This window comes from Odocoileus virginianus, chromosome 4, assembly GCF_023699985.2.
Source record: "Odocoileus virginianus isolate 20LAN1187 ecotype Illinois chromosome 4, Ovbor_1.2, whole genome shotgun sequence".
Classification (NCBI taxonomy): Eukaryota; Metazoa; Chordata; class Mammalia; order Artiodactyla; family Cervidae; genus Odocoileus; species Odocoileus virginianus.
This window is the reverse complement of record NC_069677.1, coordinates 2803827-2830504: the sequence shown is the minus strand read 5'-3', so window position 1 is coordinate 2830504 and position 26678 is coordinate 2803827. Positions and strand designations below refer to the sequence as shown.

The 26678-nt window shown below is 38.4% G+C and overlaps 1 long non-coding RNA gene across 1 annotated transcript; it reads left to right on the top strand.

Moving 5' to 3' along the window:
* Nucleotides 1-214: 214 nt before the first annotated feature.
* On the top strand, nt 215-26678 carry LOC110138539 (uncharacterized). Its single transcript, XR_002314218.2, has 4 exons — nt 215-276; nt 638-808; nt 4429-4539; nt 26593-26678. It is a non-coding gene; the product is annotated as an uncharacterized lncRNA (long non-coding RNA).

Genomic DNA, 26678 nt, shown 5'->3' with positions numbered 1-26678 from the left:
CTGCTTCATCAGTGCAGGAACAAGGCAATCTTTCATCTGGATGAAATAGCCTTGAAAGCTTCGTCACTGCAGTGCAGCAAGAAGCTACTAAAACGGTTCTTCCTGGCCTCTTCCTTTAAAAAAAAAAAAGACTGCACCACCTCCCAAGGGCTTCAGTTGCAGTTGCTATAGCAACACTATATCTGAGTCAGAACTATTAACAATCACCATGGCAACAAGTGTCTCACTTGCCATTTCCAGAAACTCATTGCATTTGGACTAGAATCATCACACCATGTAAAAATGGGTGGGGCTTTCTTCTCACTAAGAAACAGGATACTTTCTCCCAATAACTTACCCCTAAAATATTTTAAATAAAATAAAACAAAAGGAATTATAAGGGAATAATACTGTCACAAGCTGATTATCCTGTTTTCTGAAATACTATAATGGAAATAACAGTTAAATGTTAATAATAGATATGGTAGATTCATTTCTTCCAGTAGGATCCAGTAAAATCTTTGGTATATAAAAAGTTCCTTCCTATTTTGTAAATTCCCATAACTGCTTTATTTCTTCTGTGCAGTTCTTTTCTGCCTCTGCTAATTTCCCTTTTTTATCCCCTGTCAAACACTCTCTTGAACTGAATATTTGGCAGAGCAAAATTCTTTAGAGATTTGTGGTCACACTTGTCAAGTTAGAAGCAGCAGAAAGAATCACACGTATTTCTGGAATTACATCAATAATAAAGTGTGTGGTACTCCATGGGAAGTGGTCACAATGGAGCTGCAAGGCCATCTTACTTCCTTTCTTCCTTGAACACAAGATGGTAAGAATGGGCAGTGTCCAGATTTTCATCCAGAGTGTAGCCTCTACAAGTGATTGGACACAGGAGAAGAATCATACTTTAATATTACAAAGCAGCTCTAGTCTCAAGATCTATTGGATCATCTTTGTTCTCACATTACCTTCCCTCCTAGATGTCCCAGCGTACATTTTCACCTCCTCATCCTGGTGCCTTTATCACACCATGTCATGTCACACAATGACATTTTCTTGGGATCTCTGGTCTGGATCAGAGTTACTAAGGCCAGATAATGTTGACAGGTAACTTTCAGGATAGGTTTTCTTGTGTATTGACCCAAAGAAGACAAAAACAAAACAAATTTTCCTTAACTAAGAGCCAAATTATACCAAACATCAAAATGATCTCTTTTTCTTTTCCAAGTATCTTGTTCTGTGAAAACAAAATATTCTGTTATCATGTGCCCTTTCTTCCCTCAGAGCTCAGGAGAATGAAGACAGGCTCCATAGCAAGTGAACTTTGGTACCGAGAACACAACTTTACTAGTGATGAGAGAAGGAAAATGGAGATGATCCTTCTTTTCACTGTGAATATCAGGGTATTTTTGCTCATAATTATGTAGAATGGAAACTGAAGAAGAAAGGTGGGCAAAATCAAAATGTCTTATTAAGCCAATGTGATTAAGTGATAGGAAGTCTTGAGGAAAGGCTCTCTAGCCTATTTTTGAGAGGTTAGAAGGACTCCAAAGTCATGGAAACATTAGACTGAAAGTTGAGGGCTACCTGTAGTCTAGGGTAAACAGGTGTTCAGAAAAAGGTTATATTTTATAATGCACCCACCTCTGAGTGGGTGCCCTGACTCATGTCTATCCAAGAAAATAGGAACCAAACTTTCTCCAAAAACTGTAAGTGACATCAGAAATGTTCTCATTTACGATTTTTTTCTCTGAAATGCTGTAATTTGTCTATAGCCTGCTTAACTGTTGATTTTTCCATGTTTTCCCCCTCCATGTTCTAAATGAAATTGAGCCAATGTCCTTCTAGAAAAGAAACCTGCCTTGTCCCATTGTGTGGATAGTCAGGTTAAGGGTCACCTACATATTAGTCAATGCAGAGGGGTTTTTGCTGGTAGATTCATACTCTAATGGGAAGTTTTCATGGCTATTTGTGTATCAATAAATCACTAGCTTTGGACTCAAATCCCTCTTCCTTACCTTAATAGCTGTGAGACAATGAGTACAAACCTGATCACACTGATCTCATCTTCTCTCATTTTTTGAAAGAGCGCTAACAATGATAGAGGGCTTTCCTGATAGCTCAGTTGGTAAAGAATCCACCTGCAATGCAGGAGACCCCAGTTCGATTCCTGGGTCGGGAAGATCCTCTGGAGAAGGGATAGGCTACTCACTCCAGTATTCTTGAGCTTCCCTTGAAGCTCATCTGGTAAAGAATCTGCCTGCAATGAGGGAGACCTGGGTTCGATCCCTGGATTGGGAAGATCCCCTGGAGAAGGGAAAGGCTACCTACTCCAGCATCCAGGCCTGGAGAATTCCATGGACTATATAGTCCATAGGGTTGCAAAGAGTCGGACATGACTGAGCGACTTTCACTCTCTTAACAATAATACATAGTTTATAGAATTGTTTCAATGATTAAACTAATATACATAGAGCTCCTAGTACAGTACTTGCCTCTCAGTAAACACTATTATTACATTGTTGTTAGATTCAATTTGTCTACTCATTGCTTCCTATTTGGATAGAAATATACATAAAATATTTTTGACTTAAAGATTGTTCATTCATTTATTCATAAATTCATTCAAAAAACATTTATCTGTGAGGGGCAGGGACAAGATGTAGGCCTTGCCTGGTAGGAGTTATAATTTTCTAATATTGAAGAAAATAGTAGAGGAGGCAAATCATTGTATATGATATTTCAGCTTCAGAATTAAACAACAGATTTTCCTCAGCTGGGTGGCAGTGGTCAAGATTTATCTTTTTGGACTGCTCTCCTTCTCTAACACAACTCTTAATAGGTAAATATGCCCATGGGCTTTTTGTACTCCATTTGTGAAGCTATAGTATAGGTTGTCCCAATACTGCCATTAAAATTGCCATTTTAAAGGGTTTGTTTCTCTTGGCTACAAAAATAAAAGTTCCCTGTAGAATGGAACTTGGCAAACAGTTTGATTAAGTTGGGCTATTTTTATTTTATGCTCAAAGGGAAGCAACATGCCCTAGTGAAACAAGATGCCTGAGGTCAGAAAACTGGACTTCCTATTCTGACTCTGTCATTGAGTTATATTTGGAAAGTTCCTCAGTTTCTCCCTGCTTGAAAAAAAAAATGGAGACTAGTTTCTGCCTCCTATATTTTATTATAATGTGAGGAAAAGGGTTAAATGTTATAATGAACTCTAATTCTCTCACATGCTGTCTCAAAATAGTGACGTGAAAGTCGTTCAGTTGTGTCTGACTCTTTGCAAACCCATGGCCTATATATAGTCCATGGAGAATATATATATATTCTCCAGGCCAGAATACTGGAGTGGGTAGCCTTTCCCTTCTTCAGGGGATCTTACCAACCCAAGGGTCAAACCCAGGTATCCCTCATTGCAGGCGGATTCTTTACAGCTAAGCCACAGGGGAAGCCCATGTCTCAAAATGGGAACCTGTAAATAACTGCTTCTACTGCTTCCTTATTCTACCAAATAAGAGCAGGAAAATGTAATCAGTCTGGCCTGATTTAGCCATGTGAGAATAGACCTAGCAAGTATCAGAGATTAAACCTCTAGCAAACAGTACATTCTAAAAGAATTCAGACATGTGTGGGCCCAGTGAGAGAACAAGTACATAAGGTGCTCATCCTCTGAGCCTCAGTTCAAATATTTGTTTATTATTTGTGCATCACCAGTGATTTTTCACAAATTTCCTCCTCACAAGAATTTAAAACATTATGAAATACACTGCTTTGAGATAACACTCTTCCTTCCATTTCTACTGTCAAGGAAGGTCATGGAAGGCAGAAACCTGATAAGTCACTCTTTGATACTCCCTTATACATGCACACACACACACACACACGCACACGCACACACACCCCTACAACCAAAATCATTTAGCTGTCCTTCACAGAGGCCATCTAATGACTTAAATCAGCTGAACAATGGGCCTGACAAAGCAGTGACACTGTCCAGGCCTAGCCTAAACTGGGTTAATTCTGTGAAATCAGCTGGATGCTAAGAATCAGCAGTAATTCACAGTGAATAGAATTCTGCTTTTCCTGGCACAAGTACCTTCCTTCTCAAAGAACTTTCAAGTCTGTTTAGTTGGCAACCTTTTCAAAAAGGTTGTGTGCTTTCTGTGGGCAGAAACTGTACCTTCTGTTTCTTTTCCTTATAGCGGCTAAGACAAATAACTTGTATATCCTTGTTAACAAATGTTTTGATTTCAGGGTTCTATAAAGACTTTTCAAAAATTAATAAAACACTTCCTAACTGCTGCTGAGTTATGGACAAGGGAATGTATTCCATCTGGTCACAGTCAGAGCAGTTTTCTTTGTAACCCTGCCTACTGAGTATAGACAGTATCTGAGGTGTACATTAAATCAAGATCACTCTAAGTAACTTTGTCTTATTGTTTATAGGTCTATTAGGATCAGAAGGCACAGATGGCCCAACTCCATCCTAATTAATCAAGCTGTGACAAGATAAAGTAAAGACGAACCTAGAAAAATGGGAGGAAGCACCATTTTGAGGTATTAAGATTATCCTTTTGATTTAGATAATCTAAATGCTATAATTCCATATTCAAACTGATTATATTACCACCAGAGATCCCCTCCAGACTTTGTGGTCCTTCTGACCCTCTGCTTTTGTAAGTAGTTATTCTCAGTATTTAAGGTTAAAAAAACCCAAAAACTATTTAGGGCTCTTTGATCGTTAGTAACAGAAATAACTAGCCAATAGCTAGTTAATTTGACCAAAAATGTATTATTAGAATGTTAATGGACAATGACCAAATAGAAGGCCTTAGAACTTAGAAAAATCAACTGCAGGTAGTTTCTGAAGCTCTCAGCATAATCTCATGTCTGCTGAAGTGAGTGGACTCTTTTCTTGTCTCTCAGCAGTGTGTGACTAGTCAAAGTTAGTTCAGTTCCGTTCAGTTGCTCAGTTGTGGCCGACTCTTTGTGACCTCATGGACTGCAGCACACCAGACTTCCCTGCCCATCACCAACTCCCGGAGTTTACCCAAACTCGTGTCCATAGAGTTGGTGATACCATCCAACCACCTCATCCTCTGTTGTCCCATTCTCCTCCCACCTTCAATCTTTCCCAGCATCAGGGTCTTTTCAAACGAGTCAGTTCTTCCCATCAGGTGGTCAAAATATTGGAGTTTCAACTTCAACATCAGTTCTTCCAATGAGCACTCAGGATTGATCTCCTTTAGGATGGACTGGTTGGATCTCCTTGCAGTCCAGTGGACTCTCAAGAGTCTTCTCTAACACCACAGTTCAAAAGGATCAATTCTTCAGCATTCAGCTTTCTTTATAGTCCCACTCTCACATCCATACATGCCTACTGGAAAAACCATAGCTTTGACTAGATGGACCTTTGTTGGCAAAGTATGTCTCCGCTTTTTAATATGCTGTCTAGGTTGGTCATAACTTTCCTTCCAATGAGTAAGCATCTTTTGATTTCATGGTTGAAGTCACCATCTGCAGTGATTTTAGAGCCCCCAAAATAAAGTCTGCCACTGCTTCCACTGTTTCCCCATCTGTTTGCCATGAAGTGATGGGACCAGATGCCATGATCTAAGTTTTCTGAATGTTGAGTTTTAAGCCAACTTTTTCACTCTCCTCTTTTACTTTCATCAAGAGACTCTTTAGTTCTTCTTCACTTTCTGCCATAAGGGTGGTGTCATCTGCATATCTGAGGTTATTGATATTTCTCCTGGCAATCTTGATTCCAGCTTGTGCTTCTTCCAGCCCAGAGTTTCTCATGATGTACTCTGCATATAAGTTAAATAAGCTGGGTGACAATATACAGCCTTGATGTACTCCTTTTCCTATTTGGAACCAGTTTGTTGTTCCACGTTCTAACTGTTGCTTCCTGACCTGCATACAGATTTTTCAAGAGGCAGGTCAGGTGGTCTGGTATTCCCATCTCTTTCAGAATTTTCCACAGTTTGTGGTGACCCACACAGTCAAAGGCTTTGGCATAGTCAATAAAGCAGAAACAGATGCTTTCCTGGAACTCTCTTGCTTTTTTGATGATCCAGCAGATGTTGGCAAAGTCAGGGTACATGCTTATTGCTTGGCTGTCTTAGAAAGAGAATCTGGCAGAGAGAACCTCTAGGGAAGGCCATGATCCACAGAGATGGGACAGGCACCTGAATCTACCAACTCACAAAGGTGTCACCCAACACAGGTAGAGAATTCACCCCCTTCTATTCCCTGAAATATCAAGAAGCTTTAAGCAATGGAAAAAGAATATTGGGTGCCTCCAAAACCATGAACATTTACTACAGCCATCACCCACCTTTCTCTTCAGTTGTGGAGACATTCTGTTAGCCCTTAATAGAAAGTGGGAAAACTATGTGGGCCTACTGTTTAGAACCTTGCTAAAGAACTTCTCCCATCAGCTATCCTAATCTTTCCAGTATAGTGTAGTCACAGAAGCTTCTAAAATAAAGATCCTGCCTATTCTTCTGTGTCCTTATGAATCATAGCATTTAATCCAGGTGCTCAGTTTAGCAACATTTTGTTAACACTGATACTATCCCCACCTGATTTGCTTGGAAGATGACGATAAGCAAAATGACATTGGCAGCTTTTAATATTTTCCAAGCTTCACAAAGGAAGAAGGGTTCTATAATATTAACATAGAGTCAGATTGGAATAAGCAGCTACAGCAACTGAATGTCTAAACTCCCTCCAAGCTGCTATTATCTCTCCATGTGTCCTCTGGTCATTGGGAGCCAAGTTTAGAGTTTATAAAAAACAGGGCAATGCCTTTCTGGTCATGATACCTCTAAGTGAGCAAATGATGAAGATGAGCTACTATTTACCAAACCGGTGTGTTTAATAGCCATCATCCAAAAAGCATGTGGGTGAGCCAAGGTGGCGCTTGCATTCATACAAGTCTTCAGAAGAAAGATTCTGAATGTCCATGTTCTTCTGCTATTTTTCTCCAATATTTACACATTACAACATGACAGCATAATGTATATTTACTCTGATAACTAGGTCATTTTCGCTTCCCAGCTATTCGACTGATAATTGCTATTCACTGTTTCCTAAATGCTAAATGAGCAACGTGCTAGTGCTGATGAAAGTTGTATGTGCCATTTTAGCACTGTGCCAGGAAAAGAAGCTGGGACCACACGAGTGCCAGCTACAAGGTTTACTCTGTACTGACCAGAACTTTGGTCCTCACGTATTCATTCAATTTTTCAGAAGTTATAGCTGCAGTGATATATTTTAAGTAATATAAATAATGATTTTTGTTTTCCATTTATGCTGCTGGTTGGCCCACTAAGTCCAAAAGATCCTGAATTATCTATATTTTAATTGGTTCTTTGCACTGAATATATGATCCAAATAACTGCCAACTCTTTTTTCTATCTTGTGAATTTATAAACTTCAGTTTTTGTTATCTTTCTTGCTGGTTTTAAATGATTTCAGATTTCTGTATCAGCTATAAGAACACAGGGCTACTCTTTAAAATATAGCATTTCCTGCCCAGTAAAAACCCACTGAAAAAATATTCCTCTTAAACTCCAATTTTAAATGCGTTCTATCTGCAACTTTGCAGGTCAGGCAAGGAAAGGAAGATAAAAGCTGAAGATATCATGACTGGCTTTGTTTCCTGCGGTTTGGGGTGGAGATCAGTGACAGCACTGGTTTAACTTGATGAGTTTCATACATTTCTGGTTTCAGGAGAGCATACATTCAGACCTAAGTTTGCAAGCTTTGTAGAAAGAGAAATTAGGCAGAAGAGATAAACTCTAAATAAAGCTCCATGTTCACCTGTTTGGCTACAGCCTTACTTTCCCAGTAAGGTGCAAAGTGCTAGATGAGCAAGGGGACCAGAGCACAAAAGCAGGCAGGATAAAGGGGGTGGAATATGGCTTGGTATTCCGCAAGTTTGCTTAAGTTAAACTACAAACAATGGAGCATTATTCCTTGTGCCTGCTCCATGGGTTTGCAGTTTAAATTGGGCAGACTTTGTTGGGAGGTTATTATAGGTGTTTCAGCAAAACTAATAGGGAAGTTTGGGAGTTTCTGATTACAGATGGAGAGGTGCCTTGGGAGCAAGGAAAACTTAAGTGAAGTCACTCAGTCGTGTCCCACTCTTTGTGACCCCATGGACTGTTACCTACCAGGCTCCTCTGTCCATGGGATTTTCCAGGCAAGAGTACTGGAGTGGGTTGCCATTTCCTTCTCCAGGGGATCTTCCCGACCCAGAGCTCGAACCCAGATCTCCCTCATTGTAGGCAGATGCTTTACATCTGGTCTGAGCCACCAGGGAAGATTAGTTATTTTTAAGCCACAGGAGAGACAACAAATAATTATTCTAAAAGAGTGCCAGTGGGACTTCCCTGGTGGTGCAGTGGTTAAGACTTCACCTTCCAATGCAGAGGGTACAGGCTCAATCCCTGGTTGGGGACCTAAGATCCCACATGCCATGTGCCCACCACAAAACCAAAAACAGAAGCAATATTGTAACAAATTCAATAAAGAGTTAAAAAAAAAAATAGTCCACATCCAAAAAACGATAAATGTGCCAAAAATTCAATAATAAATATTTTTTGTCTATATGGATTTTGAAAGTTAAAAACAGAGTTGGCACAACCAGTAACAACAGCGAAAACTATTCCACAACACCATCTTTTCGAACTTCTTCATTTTACCCTTGCTTCGACCTTCCTAGTTCGTTCTTCCTGCAGCACTGTCTTACCTTAATATGCAGACTATAATTACAAGATAGCCATCTGCTACTCTTTACTCTGTTTGGGCTTCAAATATTTCTGGTGGGCCTTGGTATAACCCTTTGTATTTGTTGTTGTTGGTTTTTTTGTCTGAAACTTTATGGAAGGATAACTGGGCTTGTGTAAGAATGTTTGATAACATTCCCTTCTTATAAAATAAGTAAGACTTCAAATATCTCCCAGGGTTTTGCCATCTCCACTTGTAGAATAATATCTACCACCCCTAATTTACATGATTATTTCAGGAATCAAAAGAGGTGAATATATGCTTCATAAATTACAAAGTATAGAGACAATAAGAGTTGATTATTTTTAATATAATATTTTCTGGATTAAAAAAATTGAAAAACAAACACAAACATGGACTTATAGCTCTAAGTCAAGGCTAAAATGTCTCATTCCTTATTTCTGGGCAGTCATTCACCTGGGCAGCTCCTTTCCATTAAGGTGGCAGCATCTGTCACATTTCTATATTGGTCTCTGATTCTCTGAATCCAGAAAATACATGGGAAATGGAAATTTCTGTATATTTCAGTGTATACTGCTACCTACATTCCTTTAAGGAGCACATCTTCCAAGATGGAATGTGCTGTAGCATATTTGCCTACACTCACATGCATTGTGCACACATCTGTAAATATTCTTCCTACTCTGATGTTCAATTGATTTCTGTATGCTCTTTCAGAATGCATGTAGATGGATTGTTAGGAAATTGTAGTGTCAGTCAAGATAACACAAAAAATCAGCATTCTACAGTAGACAGAAGAATACCTTAGATTTGTGGTAGGCACAGATCCTGGTGCTTGGGGATATCTTTCTTTAGGTCTTCTCTAGCTTGGATCTGCCATCATTTTATTAGTTGATTAGTGTGTGTTTCTCTTGGTTTTCCTCAGAACAGTTCCATATGTGTTAAGGGTGGTAGAGAATATTTAAACACAGAAATGCTAAGGTGTTTATCAGTCTTGGTATGTGGTTGAACTGTTTCATCTTTTCCTATGTCCTTGTAAGTATTTTACTGTCAAAGAAAGAGTTGTTATTTTAATTAACTAGCAAATATTTTTTATATTGCTCCAGAAGACTTATTTTGCCCATTGGTCTTCATCCTAGCATCATTGGACCTGTAACATCACCACATCTTTGTTCATGTACCTATTCCATGATATATGGATAGTGTTGCTAGGAGGCACTCTTGGAGTGCTGGCAGTGATAGATAACAGAACAGACATTGAAAACTTAGAGATGTGTGAAGTCCCCTAATGCAGCATCCCACCCTAAATTCTTGGCTCTCATTCTAGTGCTGCTGCTGCTGCTGCTAAGTCACTTCAGTCGTGTCTGACTCTGTGCGACCCCATAGACAGCAGCCCACCAGGCTCCCCTGTCCCTGAGATTCTCCAGGCAAGAACACTGGAGTGGGTTGCCATTTCCTTCTCCACATTCTAGTGCTAGCTTACTGTAATACCTGGTTTCTATTTGCCCATGTGTCTCATCTATTATATTTTCTTGTTTGAAAGAGAAATTTTAAAATAGTAGAAGCAGAGAAAGTTAAAGGTCTAATAATTATTCAGAAAGCAGGGTTGATGGTGGCAGGGAGCCAGCACAGGATGAGCCTTGTGAGCACTTCTATTTTTCCTTGAGTAGCGGAAAGAGTTCAATCACATTCATCAAAGATTTAAGTGCTTTGAGCTGCCCCTCCAGAGCACTTGGAAAGAGATGCCTTCTTCTGTCTCATCTAGAGAAACTTAAGTTTTTCCATCCATCTATTAATTTTCTACATCTGGCATTTTTTCCAACTTTCTACCAGGGCTTCTTCTTAAACAAAACTGGTCATTTGAGACATTCATTTTTTCTTCTTTGGAAAAGCTTTGAGAGGCTTAAAGGGCAGGAAGAGAGGAATATAGGGTCACTCTGCAAAAAATGTGAAAGTAAGTTTTGTTTTTAGAACCCCTGATCTTCTGTTCTGTATGATGTATCTGTTGAAATGGTTCTGAAGATTAAATAGAAATTAATTGTGGCCACAAATCTGACTCATTCAACACTGGTCAAAAGCATGAGTCTGAATCAGGTTCAGCTCAATTCAACAAGTATTGATCAACTGCCTAGGATGTGCTATCACAGGGTTGGCAGGCTAAAAAGCAGGAAACCTACAGAGAGGAGAGTGATTAAGCCTCTTTCACCTGCTGTACTTGATGCTTTTATGCCTGAATCTTGACTTACAACTTAAGTCATGAATTACAGAAAATTTTTGTGGGAAGGTTTTACCTTCAGAGTATCCCTTCCCCTACCCCTGTTAATTAGATACTGATTTTCCTTGGGAAACCCCTCCTCCCACTTTGAATCCGTAACATTTGGTGAAATTGATTCCATCACCAGTAACAAGGGAAGGCACCTGAAGCAGGCTAAGGTGATCAGCACGACCATGCTCTAGCCACAGCAACTGGCTCCAGGAAGAGCACCCATGATATGATATGATATGATATGATATGATATGATATGATATGATATGATATGGTATGATATGGTATGATATCATATCATATCATATCATAGCATATTATGACATAATATCAAAAACAATCTGAGCTAACCTTGAGACTATTTTCTGGAACCACAATAAAAGAAATGCCCTCTCTCTGCTGAGATTTCCATTTTTATTTTTTTTTATTTTAAATTAATTTATTTATTTTAATTGAAGGCTAATTACTTTACAATGTTGTAGTGGTCTTGCCATACATTGATATGAATCAGCCATGGGTGCACATGTGTTCCCCATCCTGAACCCCCCCCCACTCCCTTCCCACCCCATCCCTCAGGGTCATCCCAGTGCACCAGCCTTGAGCACCCTGTCTCATGCATCAAACCTGGACTAAAAACATAAGATTAATAGCCTAAATCTTCTGGCAAAACCATTAAAATACAGAGACTACCTGAGAAATTGTTCTAATCCAGAGATAAGGAGAGGAAAGTACCAAAGAGAAGCTGTTGTTTATTTAGTCCTTCAATCCACCTTTCCCAGAAGCCATTTTCCCTTGGAATTCCTGTTATTTGAACCAATAAATTCCCTTTCTTCTTAATCCAGCTTGAATTGAATTTATTGTCACTCTCAACTCAAAGATTCTTGAGAAACTTATTCCTGTATTTGACGAATCATCCCAAAGAATATAACTTTCCTTCCATTAATCTTAATCTTACTTAATTGAAAAAAGAATAAATCATTAAGAAATAATATGTATTACTTTATATATACTTTTATAAGCACATAATTCATCTTAATATATCTTCCCATTGGGATGGATCCTACAAATGGATGGATGCCAACCCTCATTTACTGATGAAGGATGGATGCCAACATTCATCTAACCCTTTGGGAAGACTACACTTAAAACTACTGACCAAGAATAAAAGTTCATAGGGAATGAGAATGAATATTAGGGTATTGGTACACTGGCACATTCATGCTGGGATATTTGCCTGATACCTTCTGATAATATAAATATACTTATCTCACCCAACTATGTGCAGTAAGGGACTAATCAAATTCCAAAAGAGATTAGCAATTCTGCTGACCTGGTCTAAAACATCCTGGGACAATATCAATCACCTATTGCAGTAGCATAAAGTTCACCATCTTAATAAACCTACTGTTTATTAAAGAGGGTTTACTACTTGCCAACTATCATGCCAAGAGCTACACATGTCAAACATTTTATTGAAACTCCACAAGACTCTATTACAAATCCTATTAAAAATTGGGAAACTGAGGTTCCTGAAAATTAATAGCTAGTTCAGCTAGAAATGGAGACCTAAACTTGAAACCATGCCCATCACATGATCTCAAACATGTGACCTCAACTATATTATTCTCATCCCATAATCCACTCACCTTCCCATCCTTTGCCCACTCTTATGGCTACCAATTGAGCTGAACAAAACCTTAAGCCAACTAATTTAACTATATTTCTTGAGGTTCTAGCCCTTTTATGTCCCCCATTATTCTCTTTTCTCAGTCAGTGCTAGGATTCCCCAGAAACGCTCAGACTTACTGTGGGAAAAAGGAAAGAGCATCAAGGGATCTTCTAGTCCTTTGAAAGTCACCATCCTATTATAAATTGATCATCTTCTTTTTTAAACCAAGTTATTTGGGAAGATTCCTCAAATGAAGTGTCCAATTAGTTGCTAAATTCTGCAAATTCCCCCTTCAAGATTGCTCCTTTTACTTTATAATCCCACTACAGCATTTGTTGTATTATCTGCTTTCCTTAGGACTGTTATAAGCTCTTCCTAACCAGTTCCTCTGTCTCCCATCTTTCCATCTCTAACTCCTTCTGGAAAGTAATCTAAAATACCCTTTTTATCATTTTCAGTTCAGTTCAGTTGCTCAGTCGTGTCCGACTCTTTGCGACCCCATGAACAACAGCACGCCAGGCCTCCCTGTCCATCACCAACTCCCAGAGTTTACCCAAACTCATGTCCATTGAATCGGTGAAGCCATCCAACCATCACACCCTCTGTCATCCCCCTCCCCTCCTTCCCTCTTTCCCAGCATCAGGGTCTTTTCCAGTGAGTCAGCTCTTTGCATCAGGTGGCCAAAGTATTGGAGTTTCAGCTGCAACATCAGTCCTTCCAATGAACACCCAGGACTGATCTCCTTTAGGATGGACTAGTTGGATCTCCTTGCAGTCCAAGGGACTCTCAACAGTCTTTTCCAACACCACAGTTCAAAAGCATCAATTCTTCAGCACTCAGTTTTCTTTAAAACAATCTTCAAAAAATATATTGTTCAACTCCAGAAAAATAAATGACCCAATCCAAAAATGGGCCAAAGTACTAAACAGACATTTCTCCAAGGAAGACATACAGATGGCACAAAAACACATGAAAAGATGCTCAACATCACTCATTATCAGAGAAATGCAAATCAAAACCACAATGAGGTACCATTACACGCCAGTCAGGATGGCTGCTATCCAAAAGTCTACAAGCAATAAATGCTGGAGAGGGTGTGGAGAAAAGGGAACCCTCTTACACGGTTGGTGGGAATGCAAATTAGTACAGCCACTATGGAAAACAGTGTGGAGATTTCTTAAAAAGCTGGAAGTTCTACTGCCATATGACCCAGCAATCCCACTTCTGGGCATACACACTGAGGAAACCAGATCTGAAAGAGACACGTGCACCCCAATGTTCATCGCAGCACTGTTTATAATAGCCAGGACATGGAAGCAACCTAGATGCCCATCAGCAGACAAATGGATGAGGAAGCTGTGGTACATATACACCATGGAATATTACTCAGCCATTAATAAGAATTCATTTGAATCAGTTCTAATGAGATGGATGAAACTGGAGCCCATTATACAGAGCGAAGTAAGCCAGAAAGATAAAGACCATAACAGTATACTAACACATATATATGGAATTTATAAAGATGGTAACGATAACCCTATATGCAAAACAGAAAAAGAGACTCAGATGTATAGAACAGACTTGTGGACTCTGGGAGAAGGCGAGGGTGGGATGTTTCAAGAGAACAGCATCGAAACATGTATATTATCTAGGGTGAAACAGATCATCAGCCCAGGTTGGGTGCATGAGACAAGTGCTCAGGCCTGGTGCACTGGGAAGACCCAGAGGGATCGGGTGGAGAGGGAGGTGGGAGGGGGGACTGGGATGGGGAATACATGTAAATCCATGGCTAATTCATTTCAGTGTATGACAAAAACTACTGTAATGATGTAAAGTAATTAGCCTCCAACTAATAAAAATAAATGGAAAAAAAAAAGAAATGCAAAAAAAAAAAAATATATATATATATATATATATATATTTTATATATATATATATATATTGTGGCTTTCACTTTGTGTTCTCTTCCATCACTTGCTCTTGGGGAAGGGAGCAACTATGTCATAAGAATACTCAGTCAGTCTATAGATTGGTCACATGGTGGGGAACTTAAGCCTCCTGCTCACAGCCAGCCCCAACTTGCCTACTGCATGAGTGAGCCATCATGGTAGTGTTTCCCCCAACCCCAGTCAAGTCTTCAAATAACTGCAGCCTTTACCAACATATTGACTACACTATCCTTAGACACCCTAAGCCAGAAGCACCCAACTACACTGCTCTAGAATGCCTGGCCCACAGAAACTGTGTGAGATAATATATGTCTTTTTTTTTTTATAAGATTCTAAATTTCAGGATAATTTGTTACAAAGAAATACATAACTAATACGTAAGCCCATCATGGTAGCTGTAAACACAGGAATAATAAAGTCCAAAGAATTTCCCCTGGGTTTGAGCGAAGAAGAGAAAAATGGGAAATAATTTTAAAAAGAGAGAAGAGTTCAAAAATGTGAATACCTGAGCTGTGCATGTGAGACATTTATAAAAGACCACTTTCAGTATTCAAGTCTTTGCATGTTTCTGACTTGTGAGCCATAATCTCTAAGCATATTTGTACTAATTATCAAACATATGATAAACATTGGTGACTATCATTTTTTAGCATTCCTATGTGCCAGAAACTCTTCTAAGATCTTCCCAACAACCCTAGGAGGTAGGTAACTCATTAACTCCATTTTGCAGAAGAGGGGACTGAGGCACACAGAGATAATGTAACTTGTTCAAGGTATCAGAGGTGGTAGGTAACAGAGCTGGTATTGCACACAAGCAGGTTAGATATATAGCCCACACTCTGAATCGCTAAGCTATATGGGACATAATACTTCTTTTAAGATTTGACCGTATATACAACATTTCAGGGAAATCATTTAAAGTATTAAAAGTAAAAGTTTATTTAAAATTGGTGACTAAAATGAACTCATAGATTGGCACCAGCAATCCTCATTTGGTCACAAGATGGTCTCACTTTATCTCTTTGATAGTTAAAATTGTGAAGTAAAGCCGAGAGTCTGCTTCATTCTGAATTCCCTCAAGAGACACTCTCAAACCTTTGAGTATATTTATCTTCAGCATAGAGGGATTTGAAGCATCCTTTGGTTCAAGCTGGTTGCATCAAACAGTGATATTTGAATCCATAGTGCAATTGTTGATTTTCTAAATACAATAAAATCCATTTTACTCTTTTGTTGAAGTCTAGAAGGAACACAGTAATTAAATAAAAAAAAAGAAAGGTACATTTCAGCCTATTGCACACAAACACTATTCAAAATCCTGAGAAAAATAGGAAAGTCTGTAAGACTCTTCCCTCAAGGAGTTTATAACCTAACAGTTATAGATTGATTAAAATAGCTTTTCATTATCAATAGAATAAATCATAATAACCCAGATAGTAGATATTAGACATTATGAATTTTGTCAATCTAAACCATTCAGAAAAATTCTTCCACAAATTGGATCATAGATTAGAAAGTCAAAATAAATAGATCCTTTCTCAATATTCTTAATACAAACATCCAATAAACATGATAAATATTTTCAAAATGTATTAATTTTGCTTTATTAATAATGCATAAATACAAGATAAATACAAGAAGTGGTTTAAAAAAAAAGTTTTTTTCCTCACCCTTCCTCTATTCCCACTTAATCAGTTTATTTTTCTTTACATATCTTCTTTATATACCCAAATGTATATTCGCTAACAAAAATATACATATACAGGGTGCTTTGTGGTGGCTGCCATTTCTTATTTTTTAAAATGGGATTTCAAACACTACATATAACCCTTCAATGAATACTGTTCATTAATAATATATTATAGACATTCTATCAGGTCAATAGATAAAGGACTTAACTCATTCATGGTAAAGTTTACAAAATTGTCCAAAACTATGCATTAGTTTCATTCTATCATCCTTCTATTGATAGTAAATCAAATCTTCTCTAGAAACTTCTATCACTACAAATAGCACCACAGTAAAACATTCTTGTGTACATGGCCTACATTCTGGTTTTATTTCTATATGATGACTTTTCATTAGGAAGTCATTGGATCATGGATTGTTGTTGTCATTCAGTCACTAGGTAGGGTCTGACTCTGCAACCCCAAGGACTGCAGTATACCAAGCTTCCCTGTCCATTATCTCCTCTCTCAGAGTTTGCTCAAACTCATGTCCATTGAGTTGATGATGCCATCCAACCATCTCATCCTCTATTGCCCCCTTCTCCTCCTGCCCTCAATCTTTCCCAACATAAGGGTCTTTTCTAATGAGTCTGCCCTTAGCATCACATGGCCAAAGTATTGAAGCTTCAGCCTCAGAATCAGTCCTTGCAATAAAATATTCAGGGTTGATTTCCTTTAGGTTTGCCTGGTTTGATCTCCTTGCAGTCCAAGGGACTCTCAAGAGTGTTCTCCAACACCACAATTTTTTTAATTAATTCATTTATTTTAATTGGAGGCTAATTACTTTACAATATTGTGGTGGCTTTTGCCATACATCGACATGAATCAGCCACAGGTGCACGTTTCCCCATCCTGAGCCCCCCTCCCACCTCCCTCCCCACCCTATCCCTCTGGGTTGTCCCAGAGTACTGGCTTTGAGTGCCCTGCTTCATGCATTGAATTCACACTGGTCATCTATTTTACATATGGTAATACACATGTTTCAAAGCTATTCTCTCAAGTCATCCCATTCTTTCCTTCTCCCACACACTCCAAAAGTTTATTCTTTACATCTGTGTCTCTTTTGCTGTCTTGCATATAGGGTCATCATTGCCATCTTTCTAAATTCCATACATATGCATTAATATACTATATTGGTGTTTCTTTTTCTGACTTACTTCACTCTGTATAATAGGCTCCAGTTTCATCCACCTCATAGAACTGACTCAAATGTGTTCCTTTTTTATAGTGGACTAATATTCCTTTGTGTATATGTACCACAAATTCCTTATCCATTCATCTGCTGATGGCCATCTGGGTTGCTTCCATGTCCCAGCTATTCTAAACAGTGCAGCAATGAACATTGGGGTATATGTGTCTCTTTCAATTCTGATTTCCTCAGTGTGTATGCTGAGCAGTGGGATTGCTGGGTTGTATGGCAGTTCTAATTCCAGTTTTTTAAGGAATCTCCACACTCTTCTCCATAGTGGTTGAACTAGTTTGCATTCCCACTAACAGTGTAAGAGGGTTCCCTTTTCTCCACACCCTCTCCGCATTTATTGTTTGTAAATATTTTGATGGCAGCCATTCTTACCGGCATGAGATAGTACCTCATTGCAACACAATTTCAAAGCATCAGTGCTTCGGTCCTCAGCCTTCTTTCTAGTCCAACTCTCAAATCCATACATGACTACTGGAAAAACAATAGCCTTGACTATATGGACATTTGTCAGCAAAGTGATGCCTCTGCACTGTCTAGGTGTGTTATAACTTTACTTCCAAGGAGCAAGCATCTTTGATTTCATGGCTGCTGTCACCATCAGCAGTAATTTTGGAGCCCAAGAAAATAAAATCTGTACTGTTTCTACTTTTTTCCCATCTATTTGCCATGAAGTGATGGGACCAAATGCCATGATCATAGTTTTTTGAATGTTGACTTTTAAGCCAACTTTTCACTCACCTCTTTCACCATCATCAAGAGGCTCTTTAATTCCTCTTTGTTTTCTGACATTAGAGTGGTATAATCTGCATATCTGAGGTTGTTGATATTTTTCCTGGCAATCTTGATTCCAGCTTGTGATTCATCCAGCCCAACATTTCACATGATGTACTCTGCATATAAGTTAAATAAGCAGGGTGACAATATACAGCCTTGACATACTCCTTTTCCAATTTTGAAACAGTCCAGTGTTCCAAGTCTGGTTCTAACTGTTGCTTCTGGACCTGCATACAGGTTTCTCAGGATGCAGGTAAGGTGGTCTGGTATTCCCATCTCCTTAAGAATTTTCCAGAGTTTGTAGTGATCCACACAGTTATTTATGGTTGTGAGAGTTGAACCATAAAGAAGGCTAAGCACTGAAGAATTGACACCTTTGAACTGTGGTGCTGGAGAAGACTCTTGAGAGTCCCTTGGACAGCAAAGAGATCAAACTGGGCAATCTTAAAGGAAATCAGTTCTGAATATTCATTGGAAGGACAGATATTGAAGCTGAAGCTCGAATACTTTGGCCACCTGATGCAAAGAACTGACTCATTTGAAAAGACCCTGATGCTGGGAAAGATTGAGGGCAAAAAGATCAGGGGATGACAGAGGATGAAATGATTGGATGGCATCACTGTCTCAATGGACATGAGTTTGAGCAAACTCAGGGAGACAGTGAAGGACAGAGAAGCCTGACTTCTGCAGTTGGGGTCTCAAAGAGTTGGACACGACTTAGCAACTGAAAAACAATAATATAATCAAAGGTTTTCAAGTAGTCAATGAAGCAGAAATGGATGTTTTGGTAGAATTCCTTTGCTTTCTCTTTGATCCGACACATGTTGTCGATTTGAACTCTGGTTCCTCTGCCTCTTCTAAATCCAGCTTGTGCTTTTGGAAATTCTTGGTTCACGTACTGCTGAAGTCTAGCTTGAAAGATTTTGAGCATTATCTTGCTAGCATGTGAAATAAGCACAATTGTATGGTAGTTTGAACATTCTTTGGCATTGACCTTCTTTGAGATTAGAATGAAAATTGACCTTTTCAAGTCCTGTGGACACTGCTGAGTTTTCCAAATTTGCTGATATATTGAGTGCAGCACTTTAATGGCATCATCCTTTAGGATTTGAAATAGCTCAACTGTAATTCCATCACCTCCACTAGCTTTGTTCATAGTGATGCTTCCTAAAGTCCACTTGACTTCTCACTCTAGGATGTCTAGTTCTAGGTGTGTAACCACACCACCATGGTTATCTGGGTCATTAAGATCTTTTTTGTACAGTTCTGTGTATTCTTGCCACCTCTTCTTAATCTCTTCTGCTTCTCTTAGGTTTATAGTTTCTGTCCTTTATTGTGCCCATCTTTGCATGAAATATTCCCTTGGTATCTCTAATTTATGAAGAGATCTCTAGTCTTTCTGATTCCATTGTTTTCTTCTATTTCTTTGCATTGTTTACTTAAGAAGGCTTTCTTATCTCCCCTTGCTATTCTCTGGAACTCTGCTTTCAGTTGGGTATATCTTTCCCTTTCTCCTTTGCCTTTTGCTTCTCGTCTTTTCTCAGCTATTTGTAAGGCCTCCTCAGACAACCAGTTTGCCTTTTTGCATTTCTTTGTCTTGGTGATGGTTTTGATCACTTCCTCCTGTACAATGTTACAAACCTCTGTCCATAGTCCTTCAGGCACTCTGTCTACCAGATCTAATCCCTTGAATCTACTGTTCACTTCCACTGTATAATCATAAGGGATTTGATTTAGGTCATACCTGAATGGTCTAGTGGTTTTCTCTACTTTCTTCAATTGAGCCTGAATTTTGCTATAAGGAGACGATGATCTGAGTCTCAGTCAGCTCCCAGTCTTGTTGTTGCTGACTGTATAGAACCCTTCCATCTCTGGCTGTGAGGAAAATAATCAACCTGATTTCAGTATTTACCATTTGGTGATGTCCATGTGTAGAGCTGTCTCTTGTGTTGTTGGAAAAGCGTGTTTGCTATGACATGCATTCTTTTGACAAAACTCTATTAGCCTTTTCCCTGCTTCATTTTTTACTCCAAGGCCAAATTTGCCTGATACTCCAAGTATCTCTTGACTTTCTACTTTTTGATTCCAATCCCCTATGATGTGAAGGACATTTTTTTTTTTTTTTTTTTTTTTGGTGTTAGTTACAGGTCTTGTGCATCCACATACTTCATAGAGCTGATCAACTTCAACTTCTTCAGCATCAGTGGTTGGGGCATAGACTGGGATATGTTTTTAAATTGTAATAGAAATTTCTAGATTATTTTCATGGCAAAGTTATAGCACTTCACCTTGCCAGGTGTCAAAGCAATCTATGTTGTATCTTTGACAGCTCTGTAGTTTTTGCTAATCAGATGGGTAAAGAATGTCTTCTTGTTGCTTTAATTTTTATTTTCCTGTTAATATGGTAAAGTATTTTAACAAATGTTTAAAGATCATGTAGATTTTTCTCTTCTCATAGTTATTTATATTTTTTGTACATCTTTCTATTAGATCTTTTTTCTTATCAATATGTAGAATCAAATAGATCAGCTTTTTGGTATTGTTTGGGTTGCAAATAATTTTTCCAGTCAACTCTTTGTTATTTTTAAACTTTATTTACTGAATATATTAACTCAAACATTTTTTATGTAGTTTAATACCTCTATTTTTTTCCTATATGATTTCTGAGTTTGCTTTCTTAGGTTCCTACAAGTGCAAGACCATACAATAGTTTTCTAAATTGTCTTTAAATATTTTAATTACTTAATTCAGATCACATTCCTTTTATAAGAAACTATGCTATAATATTATTTCATCATTTTCCAGCTTTCATTGTTGGAGATGAGAAGTTTCATGCTAGTATCATTTTCCTTTTTAAATAAACTGGAGTGTCCTGTATGTTTGGGGCTTGTGTGTGTGTGTATGTGTTGTTTTATTTTGTTTAAGTCAACTGACTGAAAGTTTGCAAAAATTTCTGCTTATCTTTGTAATTCAATAATTACAATAATCAATACAATTTCTATTATAATCCAATAATAGACACCAAAGTGTCTGTTTTCACTAATCTTGCCTGGGTATAGTAGCTCTGTACTTTAAGAGGTACTAAGAGGTACTCTGAAGTATAGTGAAGGCAGTAAATAGAAACTTGGATTATTCTCTGTGCTTTTCTTTCCTTGGGAGATGAATTTTCTCCTGGTCAGCCTCAAGGGGAGCTGGAATATTTATAGTAGGAGTATACGAAGTTCAGCTAGTCATTAATCTCTTGTATTTATTTTTTAACTTCCAAATGGTTTCTTAAGTTCAGTTCAGTTCAGTCTCTCAGTCGTGTCCGACTCTTTGCGACCCCATGAATCACAGCACACCAGGCCTCCCTGTCCATCACAAACTCCCGGAATTTACTCAAACTCATGCCCATCGAGTCAGTGATGCCATCCAGCCATCTCATCCTCTGTCAGCCCCTTCTCCTCCTGCCCCCAATCCCTCCCAGCATCAGGGTCTTTTCCAACAAGTCAACTCTTCTCATGAGGTGGCCAAAGTACTGGAGTTTCAGCTTTAGCATCAGTCCTTCCAATGAACACCCAGGACTGATCTCCTTTAGGATGGACTGGTTGGATCTCCTTGCAGTCCAGGGAACTCTCAAGAGTCTTCTCCAACACCACAGTTCAAAAGCATCAATTTAAAGCCATCTTCAAAAACAACAGTTTTGACAATAGTTTTGATTCATATGAATTTGGATCTGCAAAAGGTAAAATTTGTTAAGAGCAGAAAAGCTCTTGAAAAATAGGCAAGATATAGATTTATACAAAACAGTAGATGGGACAGACAATAGATAGAAAATCCCAGAAAACTTCTGATCAAGGATCTCTAAATGAGGTGTACACAGACTGGCAGGAAGGAGAAAGAATGGGGTAGAGCATGATCATAGATGAAATGGATAGAACCATAAGCTAAGGGGAAAGATCTAGAATATCCTTTAAAGGGGATCCATGTGGGAGGAAAAACTCACATATGCAGACGATATCTGTGGCCATTCAACTGAGCAAACACTGTGCTGAGATCGAAGTTGGATATTCTATTCAATGCTGTTAAGTCCTGCAAGATATCTGAATTTTGCTTATATCAAACCATAACCTGAGACTTGACTGAATTCCATTTGAACTTTCTGGTGTGACTATCTCCAGGACATTTGTAAGCCCCTGGAAAAAATGGTGTGCACTCTGACACCCAAAAGCTAATAGGTAGCAGTGTGCATGGTGAAGTCCCCAGATCTTGTATTTTGATGGGATTGCACAGTGTGAAAGCTACTCTATCACATAATCATTTTAAAGACACTTCCATTGGTCCATTTTATTTTCCCTCAAAAAATAGTATGTTACAAAATTGTTTTTATGCTGTAGAGGCAATTTATTTTTATTTCAATGTGAGTTTGAGGACTCAAGAATTCTAAAAGGATATAAATGTTGATAATAAATAAAAAGGGTTACTTTTAGTATTTTGATACTATCCAGTAGAAGGTAAGAAGAATAGTTGAGTCCCTGTCACTGATTCAAACACTACTTCAGGATATTGCTGACTTATGCTTTTCAACTTCTAAAATACTTCTAACCAAGTGGGGGGAAGAAAAGTTAAAAGCAACTTGAAGACATTTTTAAAAAGAAATTATTATTATCAATCTTCACAGTGTACTTTTAGAGAAGAATTTGATGATGGATTGAGATTCAAAAGAAAACAATAAAGAATATTTCAACCTAGAAAAATATACCAGCCCCTACTGTAGAGAAAATCACAGCTTGGCCTTGGTCTGTATGAGGTTCCAGTTCCAAACTGAAACACTAGGTTACATTGTTCCTTATCTCTCAATATGCTAAAAAATCAATTATGTTAAATAATATTGCCTGAAGGAATTTTTTTTCTAGAGCCACCGGAGAAAGATCAGTGCAATAATCCCAGACCTTAAATGTCAATATTTAGTTTCAGGAAGCATACAATTTTTAAAATATGTTTTCCTTAAGTGTTACTTTTCAAAACACATTTTCAACAATTAACATTTTACAAACAATATTCCTATTGTGATCCTTTGGTGGACAGCAGTTGGAAAATACAGCAGGACAAGCAATAAATTTTAAATACCAAATATTTACTGAAATAATATTTCAAAGAAAACATAAGGCTCTTATCATATCAGCCCAAAGGGACTTATTTAACTGACTACAACCTTTAATATAACTATCAATCAGATGGGTTGAATATTCACTCCCTCCATTTCCCACACACTGCAGAAAGCTACACGTTTTTCTGATACACATAAATAATAAATTGTCCTTTGTACAAAGATGAGTCTTTATTGTTCGATCCCTTAATCAAAATGGAAGTGCCAAATGGAAAACTATATCCCCAGGCAAGAAAACAGTGCACTTCAGGAGACAGGGGATTTAAAACAAAATTAATGTTGTAAAATAAGAAAGAAAAGATTGAAATACATATCAGGAAATAATATCTCAATGACTAAACATTAGCAAAAGATCTTGTGAGAAAATAATGAGTTATTTAAAGCATGTGTGCAGAACTCACCACAGGCAGCATTTCTTCAAAATGCTTTTTGAAGAGGAAAAGCTTGATCTGGTCAGGGCAATGACCCTAATGGTGAAAACTCTGGGTTCTATTTTACATTATGCCATTGAAATTACTGTAAGGATTTGAGCCACACAATGCGTCTGCTGGTGGCATCCCAAATAGAGTCCATTCTCTCCTTCTCAGTATTCATCCAGAATCTATGCTATAATGAGCCCAGGTAAAACCAAAAGCATAAATGCAGAGTTCTCAACTGGAAATATCCAATAACTGTGGCCTATTTCTTCAGTTGCATTATTCTAAGAACAGTATCATATTTCTGAAGAGAATGAGGTAGCTGTGGGCCCCTTAAAGGAGCTTCTTGGACCTCTTGGGCACACTGATAACCCCTCCCCGCCGATACTCTCTGTAGTGCCCTCTTTCCTCTACACCCTCGAATAAGAGGTGGGTTGATCTAAATTGGTCAAACAAGAGAACACACTAGGCCTCAGTTCCAAGTGGTGAGAATTTCAAGGCAATTAGGAATGGCCTCTGGGTCATTTTGCCCTTTTTGGAAACTGAGTCCCAGGAATTTGGATATTTAAAATATGATCCAAAAGTTTGAAATCTTATCTTCCTTACTTAGGTCTCTCAACCTTGCTTTCCTTTCTGCTTCTCAGGGGTGTGTGAGGCCTGAACTGTAATATGTAATATGCAAGCCAAGGTTTTAGCTGGGAGGTAAAAATGAGGCAAGTGAGACTTTCAGCTTCTGGCTTTTTGCTGTTCAACATATACAACGCTTAAGTAAAGGACTTCACCAAAAAGTCCAGCTAAATGCACCAGAGCTCTGCATTGGAGTTTGGATATAGTGCAGATAATAAAAATATGATACTTTTATTTGCCTTCTCTATGCAACTACTTCATGGAGTCTTCCTAGGTGATAAGGGCCAGTAAAGATCTGGTTATGAATACCCTTGGATCCCTTGGCCAAATATCATCATAATACTATCAACAGCATAAAGGCCTAGTCACTTGCATACAGTTTTGATAGGACTCTGTTACTACAAAAAGTACAAAATATACCAACAACACTTGAGCAAATAATTTTAAATCCCAGGAGGCTTGTGGGTCCAGTCTACTATTGTCTCAACAATGAAGCTTCTAGGCATATATTAAGCAGTTTTTCTAACTAGATGGGGAAACACCTCTTCTTTGTACTTTTTGCAGAGACTGTACACTGCCAGAGGCACTGTTTTGGCTAAGGCCCTGAGACCAAAAACCATACCAGGGCTCAGATTAGAAACAGGCTAGGCTGAAGGCATCTATTTTCATATCAGTGTCAGAACTTACTTGTCACAAGTTCTGGTGACCCAGTAACCTCTGTCAGTCTAAGATGATTCTAGAGGACCTTGTGAGATCTAAATAGGACAAAGATTTTTACAGATTCTCAGAGTAATTAGAAACTCATTAAGGCATCCTCAAACTTTTATTTACCTTTAGAAGAACACTGACTCATAGGCAACTTGAACCAGGAAAATCTTATGGATTAACTGTGGGTCCTGTGTGTATCACACTTAACTTTCCCTCCATATTATACCCAGCACTGCCAACCACTACCACCATCACCAACTCTGCCAACCATGCCTCATGTTTGTAGCCATAGATGTCTGACCTTTCTAGGATTAGTGAAATCCTTATAATTTTGCACCATGGCATGCTTTTAACTAAAGCACTATGGCAAATCCTACATCTCTTAAAATTATACAGAATACATGACAGTCTTCTGGGCAACAGTGGAACTCCTAAGGAACCAGTCACATTAACTAACAACAGACCTCCACTTAATTTGGCCTTATTTAAAAGAAATCCCATGGGCAGAGTAAACTGGCAGGGCTACAGTCCATGGGGTAGCAACAGAGTTCGACACAACTACTGACTAAATAACAACAAACAACAAAAACAAAGGATCCTATAACTGCTAACTCCTTTCTAGTACCACCTTCTTTATCAATTATCTTTTTTCAGATTTTATTCCAAAATCTTGAATCACTGAAGATCTAGTGTTCCTATGACTCTAGTCAACATTTTCTAGTGGAAGTCACCATCCTTTTTCACAAGTCATTTCTGTAAAAGCTAGCCATACCTTCCCCAGAAGGTACTGGTTTGCCCTTTCTCTTTCACAGAAGCTCATATAGCAGAAATAATCTGTGGCTCCAAGCCCCTGGATAAAGCTTAGGTTTCCTTAGCCTCTCTTAAGAAGAAGCATTCTAAGGGATTTTTAGGACCATGCTGTCAATCATTATCATGGGAGTACCAGGTGAAACAATTTCTCTGGGCATCATATATTATCACCTTCCCATAGGTGCTCCTCCTCTGAATACTGAAAGTCACTAACCTACTACAGTCTCCATTAGGATAGAATGATTCTTCCAGGCTGTGAAGAAATGTACTTTGAAGAGCACTATAGCTGAGGCCCTTAATATCTCTTGGCATCCTCCAAACCCAGATCTCCTAAGGCCATGTGGACAACTACTGGTTGTCCCCAATATCTGCTCTCCATAGCAATAGTTTTACCTGAGTATTTCAAGACCTCTCTTAGCTTTCCTTGCAGGTGAATCTGTCCATATTATAGACTCAAACAAGTGGGATATGAGAGGCAATATGTATCCCTTCCAGGTCTTGTTTTTAAAACAACTGGACACGCAATACCCTGACTTCTTCCTCCTTTCCACTAGCTGCCTGGGAGATGGAAAGAAATGGAACTGCTCTCTTGCACCCAGAGATAAAAGACTAAAGTTGAGATCAACACAGCCATCTTACC